The sequence below is a fragment of the Myodes glareolus genome, chromosome 20 (genome assembly GCF_982192425.1).
Source record: "Myodes glareolus chromosome 20, mMyoGla1.1, whole genome shotgun sequence".
NCBI lineage: Eukaryota > Metazoa > Chordata > Mammalia > Rodentia > Cricetidae > Myodes > Myodes glareolus.
In genome coordinates this window covers 16,474,825-16,486,211 of record NC_142045.1, presented here as the reverse complement: position 1 = coordinate 16,486,211, position 11,387 = coordinate 16,474,825, and the positions used below count along the sequence as shown (strand labels likewise).

The following is an 11,387-nucleotide window of genomic DNA, read 5'->3' as shown; positions in this document are numbered from 1 at the left end:
CCTGAACGCATAAACACTGTGCTCATTTTAAATAAGTTCCCCCTTTAAATTTTTTTGAAATATATTAGTTGCTTATGTTCACATCTATATAGATTTTATATATATAATCTATAATATATAATTATGTATATAAGATATATATAATCTTAGTTTCTGTAAAAAAGAGAAAGTTACATAAAGTAACATTTCTTTACACTTAATTAACATCAAAACTAATAGGCTCATTATCAAAACTATTATAAACAATCTTAAAATATACCTCCTTCTTTCTAAAGTTCTACAAATACCTTTCAAATAATTTTATACATATTTGAAAAAGAAAATGTTTGTTTTAAAGTATATACTTGTTCCTCAAGTATATACTTGAGGAACGAAGTGAACAAACAGACAAAAAATGGTAGAGAGGCATTGTTTAAAAGATGCATCGGCAACGAATGCAAACTCTTTCTTCAAACCAAACGTCTTATAATCTTTCTGTTGTGTATGTAAGACAATTAGAATACACTAGATTATTCAAAAAAGCAGTAAAGGCATTGCAAGATAATAAAGAGTTGTTGTTCCGTCAGATCCTAGGGACTATTCTCCACCTAAAAGTACTGCTCTGGAACGTGTTTTCCTTGAGCACAGCAAGGGATGGACAGAGAAAGCACCACCCAAAAAACTCTTCTAGTTGATGGCATCAGAGCCTCACACAGTTCTCTCAACTGAATTAAAAACAAGACTTCAAAAGAGTTGCAAAATTATAAGTATTGTATGCTGTGGAACATTCTTTTATACTGTGTAAAAATGTGTCATGTGAGGGATTTAATAAAAAGCTAATTGGCCATCCTTTCTCCCTCCCCCCCGATATGGGATCAGGGAAGAATATATCTCAACTAAGGGAGTCATTTTAGGGTTTACAAGAGACTTGATTATAAATGGGATCCCAGGTCCAAGGAGAGATCCCCAGACTGTTCTCTAGACAGAGGAGAGGGTGCCTGAACCGGCCTTGGCCTATAACCATACTGATGAAGATTTTGCTTATCACCATAGATCCTTCATCCGACGATGGATGGCGATACAGACGGAGACCCACATTGGAGCACTGGACTGAGCGCCCCATGGTCCAAATGAGGGGCAGAAGGAGGAAAAACATGAAAAAAAAACTCAAGACCGCGAGGGGTGCGATCACCCACTGATACAAGGGGACTGATCTAATGAGAGTTCACCAAGGCCAGTTGGACTGGAACTGAACGAGCATGTGATCCAACCATATTTTCTGAATGTGACCGGATTCTCTGAATGTGGTTGGCCCGGAGCCTTTCTGAAAAGCCACTGACAATGACACTGGGACTTGTTTCCTCTGCATATACTGGATTTTTGGGATCCAGTCTGTTTGGATGCTCACCTTCCTGGACCTGGAGGGAGGGGGGAGGAACTTGAACTTCCCACAGGGCTGGAAGCCCTGACTGCTCTTAGGGATGGAGAGGGAGGAGGAGGGGGAGGGAGGGAGTGGGAGGGTGTTGGGAGGAGGGGCGGAAATGGAAACTTTCATAATTTAATAAACTTTGAAAAAAAAAGCTAACTGGCCAATAGTTGGACAGGAGATATAGCAGGGACTTATGGATAGAGTGCTCTTAAAAAAGAAACGTGGATTTTTCTAGGAGTCACAGGAACAGACATGGAGGAGGACAGGTAAGAGCCACCAATCATATGGTGACACACAGATGAACAGAAATGGGTTAATTTTAAGATAGAAGAGCTGAGCTATAGATTGAGCTTTCATAATTATTGATAATAAGTAAAAAAAAGTCTCCATGCTGCTTTGTGTGAGTTGGTCAACCAAAGAAAAATCAGACGACAATTGTGACATCACGTAAAGTCACTCGCATGGTCTTTTGTTCTTTTTGCCAATTAATTGTGGTTCATTTTCTAAGTTACATGTGAAAATATTTTTAAGATAATTCATATATTAAGCGAATTAAAGTGACCAAGTAAAAGCTCAGGATCCAGGGCTGGGGGTATATATCATGATCTTTGCTGGGAAGGAAACTTAAACATGAAAAATCATAAAAAGAAAGACCAGAATAAAATTTGGTACCCAGCTGAAACAGTGAAAGATGGAAGGAGAAATGATAATTCCTGCCAATATAAAAGTCTGAAGACAAAATGTTGTAATATGTGGTGGTCTTTGTTTTTGAACAGTCTTGACTTTCTACTGCACAGGACACCGAAGGCTTCAATCATGTAAAATACTCTGAAGTCAGTTTTAAAGTAGTAATTTGAGTATGTTTTATTGCTCTGTCATATTACACTGGATTGTCTGCTTTAGTTTAATAGATGCAATCTTTCGGTAAATTTGAAAAGTGAGGCAGGTATATCATTAGTTTAATTTTTGCATTACATAAATGTAAAATTTGATATTTTTCTTTTAGACTTCAATTATTAAACATTTCTTACGGTCATCACTATTATTTTGCCACTTCAAAAAGGAGTGAAATATATTTGGCTTACATTTGTTTAGACATGTATGAAAATCTTTCGGAATTATGTTTCCTTTACTTTTAATCTTATAGTTCCTGGCCAAAAGAAAGTAATGTTATACAAAATCCACTGAACATTCTAATTTCAGAGACCTTATTCTAGTTATTGTATGTATCTTAGTAATGAAACTTGAAAACAACTATTTCTGTAGCTCCTGAATTCTCATTTTTATGAACCCTTCAAAATTTACATGTTAAATGACACTCATATCTTTCTAAGGTGGCGATACATTGATTTGCAACACTGTATTGATACAGCAAGAATTAAATAAAGTGTATTTGTAGCTCAAATGAGTTCCCAAGTCTCCAGAAGCATTGTCTATAGAGTGTAATTAATCTACCACAACCAACTCTATTTCTGTGGGTATGCTCTCCACACTGCTGCATCCTCCAAGGTGACAACAAGGAAAGCGAGAGCGGAGACCTGAACTTGTGAAAATACTGACATCTATGAAAACATACTAACGTTGTAAAGGACTACAATGGTCACTGAAGCAAGCAAGCAAACAAACAAACAAATAAACCCAAAACCAGAACAACAACAACAACAAACCCATGGAGATGTAAAGAAATAACTTTGATTCAGTGATCAATACAGTCATTATGGACAGAGCAAAATTTAACCTAAAGATAAAATCCGAAGCCTCATTAAAATGAAGCATAGGTAAAAGAGTTAAAATAAATAGACAAACACCACTGTAGAATTAATTTTGATTTTGATTGGTGATCCCAAATGCTTCGTGGACACTCAGTCCTGCCAAGAATATGCACTACATATTTTCTGTAAGAGATTTTAAACTTTCCATGAACTCTGACTACCCTGATATCCACTTTCACTGCCCAGAGAGCAAAGTGACTGCCAGAAGGGTCATTTCTCCTTAACAACCTAGATTTGTGATTTGTCATTAATTTTGATTTTTGCTTCAAATTCAAATTTATATTTGTGATTCACAGAGGAAACAGTAGTATCTTGACTAAATGGAATGTCCTCATCTATTCACTGCCAAATGTATTAATAGATTTTTATCTGAAGCCTTTTACTCTGCTTCCTCTACTAAAAGCAAAAATAAATCTTTGTCCCTGTATGTTCTACTTTCTGCTCTATCTTAGCTACTTGCCAAATTTACTCTTGAAAGTCATTTCTTTCTGTAAGGTATTGTATTTTCTGATGTCAGTTAAGAAATATTTTTGAGAAATTACATAATTGTTATATTTCTACTCATTTGGATATAGCAAGTTGCTCTAGTCTGCAGATAAAATCTAATAAAAATAGATAAAAATATTTATCATTACCACGTATGCCACTTGGGGTAGTTTACAATTGCTGTGCTCACATTTACACTATGGTTAAAACAAATTACTAACCCTAAGATAACTAATAAGAGAGGCAAAATCCCTTTAAAAACTGAAAAATTCTAAGTTGTGAGAAATAGAAAACTTTTTCTAAGCCTAGTTTTATCTGATAATGATTATGCAATATGTACTTTAGTCTATGTCCAACATTTCCTGTTCTTCCTCCAATTACACTAATCTATCAAATCAGGCCATAGGATGCACTATTAAAGCTTACCTTCTATTCTAGAGATTTCTACTTTCAATGATCACATACATCCTTAATTATAAAGATATTCATAAAATAGCAATACTTTAATAATGATATTTTACTGATATGATAATCTTACTGATGATAAATCAGTAATCAAAAATGTGTCATTAATTCAACTAAGGTAGCATTTTAAATCATGAATAGATTGATTTTCATTCTATGAATCTGAAACTTTTTTTTAAATTATTGTCTTACTGTTAGTAACTTTATTCATATATATGTATTTTGATTAAATTTGTCCCCATTTTCTCCTCTATCCTCCGTTTATTAAAGATTATTTTTCCTAATTAACATTAGTATTGACTTAAATTATTTCACCAAAAGTGATAGTAGGTAGGCATACTTTTCAATAACTTTATGTTAATTTTTCTAAACTTAAAAACTATGACAATGGACTAAGGAGGTAACTTGCTGATTCAGAACACTTGAACTCTTGGAGAAGATTAAGGTTTAATTTCCACTACTCACATTCAGAGACGTACAACTTCTTTAACTCCACGGATTCCTTGCTCTCTTCTGAAGTCTGTAGGCATGGCCATGTGTGCAGATATATATACATCAATAAATACAAAATATAAATCAAAATCTAATGAGAAAGTGAGTAAATTCTATCAGCCAATTATTTTGTAAACTATATATAATCTGAGTCTTCTAAATTTGGTTTTCAAACTTTATTAGACTCAACATTAAATTTTAAAACTTGAATGTAATGTGAGATAATATTTGAAAATGAGGCTAGGTTTTCCTTTAATTTGGTATATTAGAATTTGTAAACTATATTTTTATCTAAAGTTCACTATATGTTCAAGCCCCATAAACTAAACAGCAATCAGTCATCTCTCTGTAATTGAGTGCATGAAACATAGAGTTATCATAATATATTTGGAGTACTGATTTGAAATTGATATTAAAGACTCCCAGAAATATAATTAATAAATGTTAGATAATATGTAATTTAAAAAGTCAAGTAAACTTTAAAGGGGCTATTTTAATATCTATTCAATATTAATGTTAATTTGTGGTGTGACTGTGTGTCTATGTATCCTTTTGTGAGTTGTTTGCACATTTGCAATTTAATGTGGAACCACAAGCTCAATGATCAGTGACCTCTCTAAGTCAGGGCAATATCAGATTATCATCAATACTTTGTGAACTAATATGACCACCCAGGAACATTATGCCCGTGGTGGATTTGAAACTTGACAGATATCTGTTCTTGTTATCTTTATAAGAGATTTATACTTTATATAATTTTGTGCATAAACTGATAGCTATGCAATCAACAAATCTGTTTCTGCTACCATATCTAAATTTTGCATAAAGATCTGGATTTCCAGGTCTCAAGTGTCTCAAGTCCTTTTTCTCTTGGGCTTTGGGTGTTCTACATGGATATACACTGTTTACAAAAGAAGCATGTAGACTGTTTAGATTTAACTAAATTAGGTTTTTTTAAACTTTTGGTGTACTTCACAGTTATAAAGTACCGTATTTTGGTGTTTGGTAGATACTATGTTATAAAAAGCTCATAAGCATAGACATAGATCCTTTCTATCCTCTGATATCACTGTTCGTTTATCTGATAAAATAATTCCCAATCATTTTTGTCTGAGGAAAGAGTCAATTAACAAGATGTTTTTAGATTCCTGCCTCACTCCATCAAGGGCGTAACTTTTATTTTATTTCTTTTCTAGCGTACACAGAATTTTGTTGGTTGGGCCAACAAAATGGCGGCGTGACGTAGCTTGGTTTCCATGGCAGCGTAGCGGTTTTTCTGCTTTGGGGAGTAATCAGCACAATCTCCGAAGACTGCTAAAATTCCAGTGACTTTGATAGCAGCAGGGCACCTGGGAGTGAGGAACCTGTACCCAAGAGCTGCTGAAGGCAAGCAGGCAACTGAACAAGGAACATGACTGCTGATCTGAACAGAAAACAGCCTGGGCAGACGCTTCATGACTGCTGAGCAAGTTCCCCAGAGGAACTCAAGGAAACACTTTTTCCATGACCTGTATGAAGCCAAAACACAGGTAAAATCCATAGTTCTGTAAATAACTTTAATATGATGGAAAATAGTACAGAAAGAGAAACTAATGTCTTAGAAATATCTGATTTGTTAGGTTCATCACAGTCAAAGAGGAAACCTTCAATTGGGATACAATGTGTAGAATCTGATCATGAAAAACCTATGGCAGAGACTGTAAATGTAAAAGCTACTCGTAAAATTTCAGCAAGTGATATTTCTATGCAAAGCTTACCAAAAGGTGTAGCAATTTTAAAACCAGGCCTGTGGCTGAGAGAAGACAAAACCGATTTTAAAGGGACTAAATTTAGAAGCAAGAGAAGAATGAGAATTGAAAATTTCAAAAAACGCACAGGTAGATTTCACGGGATCGTGAGCTGTACGGCTTGTGGACAACAGGTCAACCATTTTCAAAAAGGTTCCTTTTATAGACACCCTTCCCTAAACGTCCTCATCTGTAAGAACTGCTTCAAGTATTATATGAGTGATGATATCAGCCGTGCCTCAGATGGAATGGACGAACAGTGTAGATGGTGTGCGGAAGGCGGCAACTTGATTGGCTGTGATTTTTGCCATAATGCCTTCTGTAAGAGATGTGTCCTTCACAATTTTGGTCGGAAAGAGTTATCAACAATCCTGGACGACAGCAATCAATGGCATTGCTATGTCTGTGACCCGGAGCCTCTCTTGAAATTGGTCAATGCATGTGACAGTGTATTTGAGAATTTAGAAGAATTGTTGCGAGAAAATAAGAAGATGAAAGCTGAAAGAGAAAAGGATAGAAAAGAACATGCCCATACACCCAAATTATCTCCAAAGAAGTTCAGTTTCCATTGTAATGGAGAAAAAGCAAAATTGGATGAGTCATGTTCTGGTTCTCTATCCCGTGGTGACTCAGCACTAACTGTGCCTGAAGAGTTGCTTCAGAAGACAAAAAAACTGATTGAAATAACAGCCAACACAAACTCCAGTTATATTCAGTTTCTGAAGCAGGCAGCAGCTCATTCAGAAATGAGTTCTTCTCTGAAGTTGCATCAGCTCGTGGCTTTTAAATCTGTGTTGGCTGATATCAAGAAGAATCATCAGGCCTTAGAAGATGCCTTGAATTCAGAGATTCAAGCTTTAGACACTGTACACAAAGAAAAAATTGCCAAAGATTTTAAAATTACAGATGTTAATTCTCAAACAAATACTCAAAAAGAAAAATCCTGTGCTAGGGAAGACCAACATTTTTTGAATTTAGATGCTAAACCAAAAATAACTATGATAGACCGCAAACAGTTCCTAAAAGAGGATCAAAAATCAAATGGAAGTGGTGAGCATAAGGAATCAAGAAGGAAAGATGGACCTCAGTATGAAGCCACTAACACTTCCAAAGACTTACACATGGATACTGTGTCTGTTTCTTCCTCAGCTCCCGAGGACATTTTTGACAGCTTTGAGACTGCAACAGAAATTCAGAGTTCAACTGATTATCTAGGAGATAGCAACAGTGGGACTGAGCCAGAACTGGAGACCTCACCTCTAAAACTGAACTCTCCTTCAAAAGATGACAGAAAAAATAAGTCAAAAATTACAGCAAAAGTAAGAAAAGAATTATATGTTAAACTCACCCCGATGCCCCTTTCTTGTTCCCCAATTCAAGGCAATGAATGCCAACAAGTTCCACAAGAGAAAGATTTCAGGGAAAATGATAGGTTTGTCCCGATTTTTGATAAATTTGGAGTCATCAAGGAAAATAGTGAAAATAAACTGTATTCGGGTGAAAACAAGGTTGTATTACTCTCAGAAGACCTTGATCTTCAAAGACACTTAGAAACCATATCCTTTAGGCAAAAGGCAGCTGATGACCTTCCAGTATCAAATTCAAATGAAGAAAGTAAAGAAATCATTAATGAGGAGAAAAACCTGTCAATCAGAAAAAAGGATAAGCAAAATTCTTTTCTTGCTGCTCTTGATAACCCTATACCTCATAAGGTGCCCAAAGCAAAGCGAGCAAGGATTGTAGATCAAAGTTCAGATTCTGATGATATTCAAGCAGTCCTCACAGAGGTAAATCCTATGACTCACTGTTCACCAGATACTGACATTAATGAAATACGGTTAATTCATAATTTTCAATCAGGGAAAGATACTAATGAAAAAAAGAAATGGAAAAGTTCTACTTCTGGTTCAGATTTTGGTATTAAAAAATGGAAGTCAGCTACAAGCTCTATAATCTCTAAAAGGACATGCCAAAACTTCTCTGAGTCTTCTCATTATGACTTAGAATTAGAAAAAGGGAAAAACATCACAAGCAAAGTTGGGCCTGACAGAGTGATAAAAAAAAGAGTTTCATGTGTGAAAGGCTGTGATTCTTGGGAAAATGAAAAACAGAGTAAAATAGCAGTGGATACTAACATGAAGGAAAGGGTAACCACTGAGCAAGGCATATCTGACAACATAGAAGCGACGTTGGGACAGAATTTCTCTGCAGCAGAAGATTCAGTCATGACCTGCAAGAGAGGGATGGAATTAAGAGAGAGATCATCAGAGGCAGAGGGGAATGCAAATTTTCCCGAGGGCAAAATTACTGCTAAAACTAAAGAAAAGCTGGAGTTTCTGAAAATCAAGACACGTAAAAATGGAAAGAGCAGTTCATCTGCTGCTGCTGGTCAGTTTCCAAAGACAGAACAGAATAACAAGTCCTCCAGTTATAAGAAGCAGAGCAGGAAAGCAACTGCAACAAAAGGAAAGGAAACTCTACACGTGGAGGAAAACACAGTCAAGAGAGAGCAACAGCCTGAGTCTGCATCCGATGCTATCGAGAAATTCTTTGAGGGAGAAGAAACTGGTCATTTTCTTAGAGGAAAGCAAGGAAGTAACAGTGACTCAACTGACGGAGAAAAGAAACGCAAAAGAATAAAAGGTCAATTATCAAAAAATGAGACAGAGTTATCTAATCGTGCTGAGAAGTTGCCAGGGAAAGGATTTTGTTGTGATTCTTCAGAAGATACAACGAGTAAGAATGGAGAGCCTGACAGAGAAAAGAAAAAATGTATTTTTCCTGGAAAAAGTTTAAGGAAGAGACCAGCATGCTTATCATCTGATAGTGAAAATTATTTTTTGAGAGCAGAACGTTGTGATTCTGTCACTAAGAGACGGAAAAGAATGAAACTGAGAGAAAGAAGAAATTCCAATACAAAGGGAATCGCCAAGGAAACACGAAGTTATTCCTCATCTTCTGACGGTGAGGAAAGTTCAGAAGATAATAAAAATCAGGAGACACAAAGAACTCCAGCCAAAAGGAAGACAGGCACTGCCAAGGAGAAGCAAAGAATCTTTTTAAGAACATCTACTAAACAGATAGTAGTAGACCATGCTTCTTCACCTTCCGATAATGTAGTTGGTGGCCAGTATTCTGTGGGCAAGGGGAGCAGTGACGAACAAAAAATAAAGCCTCTGTCTAAAAGTTTGGCGCTGCCTTCTCACACAAGATTTTGTCAGTCTTCAAGAGAGGATGATGCCTTTTCCAGATCAGTACTTGTCACAGAAGATAATGATGACAACAGTGATCCTGAGAATAGGGTTGCCAAAAGGTTGCTACTAGAAGAAATTAGAGTCAGTCTTTTCTCTGAAGAGGACGTTTCTACAAATGATGAATCTTAAGGAGGAAACATAAACAAATGAACTGGATAACAAAATGAGGAAATTTAAGGAGACAAGTAAGGCCCATGTCAAGACCATTCTGAATCAGATTCAGATTCTATATAACCTAAGAAAAAGCCAAGATACTCATAGACTTTTGCAGTACAAACTGCTTGTCAGAGATGGAGAGTCTGGAAAAGAAAGTCTAAAAAGCATAACGAGCCAATGCCAGATATGGAAGGAAGGTGAACAGTGAGAATTCACAATAGACTGATTTTCAAGGGTCAGTAATTAGTGAGGAAGTCAGTGAATTTGAGGAGGAAGAACAACTTAAAAGGTCTGTAAAGAAAGGAGAAAGAAGAAAATGAGTAGAAATAAAAAAATTTCAAGAGTATTCATCCAGTAAAAATGAGAGACATTCTTCAGGGAAAAAAAAAGAGGAAAAGACAGAACTGGAGGAGGAAACCAATGAATCTAAGTCACCTAGAAAAGGCAGAATGAAAGTTTGCAGAACTCGGAACGTTGATAAACTAACAGCAGGAAAAAGAATTCATAATGGCATTTTTCACATAAAAATAGTTTTTGTTCTTTCCTTGCCCACCCCCATTTTCTCCATCATTATCTCCATCTTCTTTTCTACTTTCATTTCACATACTTAATTTTGTCCTCTTTCTGTCTTCTTTAGTGCTTCAGTTACTTATTAAGTTTATAAAAGAGTGTATCATCTACCTCTTTCCTATCTCTGTATCCTTCCATATACCCCTCCTCACTCTCTTACAAATATGTGCCCTTTTAAAATTGATAGTTGTTCCATAATGCATGTATTAGTATATATACATACATATATAAATATATATTATTAAACAAATAAATATAAATTACTGTTTGAATAATATTATTTGTGTTTATGTTTCCAGGGTTCATCATTTGTTATAACCAATGGTTATGCTTCTTTGGAATGAAGGCTGTTTCTCCCACCCTCAGCATTCCTTAGCTGTCGTTTAGTTCTTTGTTTTGGTTAATCCTAAGGTTGCAATGGTGGTTCACATAACTGGGTGGAAACAAGTAGCTCTCAAATTGAACTCAACATGACCTCATCAAGAAGGAAGTCATTCATGGTACCAAACACCTAAACACTTCTCTCCCATTCATGGCCTCCTTAATTTCACCTCTGTGAGAGTGGTTTCCTGTTTTATAAAGGTCAATTATATGGCATCATACAGGGTAGATTAGATGTGAAGTGAGATTTAACATACTGAAAGAAAAGTTAGAAATGCAACGTAAAAAAGAAAGCTAGGAAATACTTGAGTATAAAATGTTAAATGAGGGACCTCAGGAGATGACTCATTGCTTATGAACATGTACTCTCAATGCAGAAAATCCATGTCAGTTTCCAATCAACTGTGTGAGCATCTGCATTCTTACACATGCATGCATGCACGCACAGATGCACACACACACACACACACACACACATGCACACACACATTTAAAAATAATAAAATGAAGCCATGAAAAGTATTAAATGGCTACTCAAGGAAAGAGATGAATATTAAGTATTCATTTTAATTAAAGGTGTTTATAAATAATAAAGCAAGATTGTGATGAATTAGCA

The 11,387-nt window shown here is 35.7% G+C and overlaps 1 pseudogene; it reads left to right on the top strand.

Moving 5' to 3' along the window:
• The first annotated feature begins 5,922 nt into the window (after window positions 1-5,922).
• Window positions 5,923-10,667, top strand: LOC146890094 (chromatin remodeler ATRX pseudogene; annotated as a pseudogene).
• Window positions 10,668-11,387: the final 720 nt, after the last annotated feature.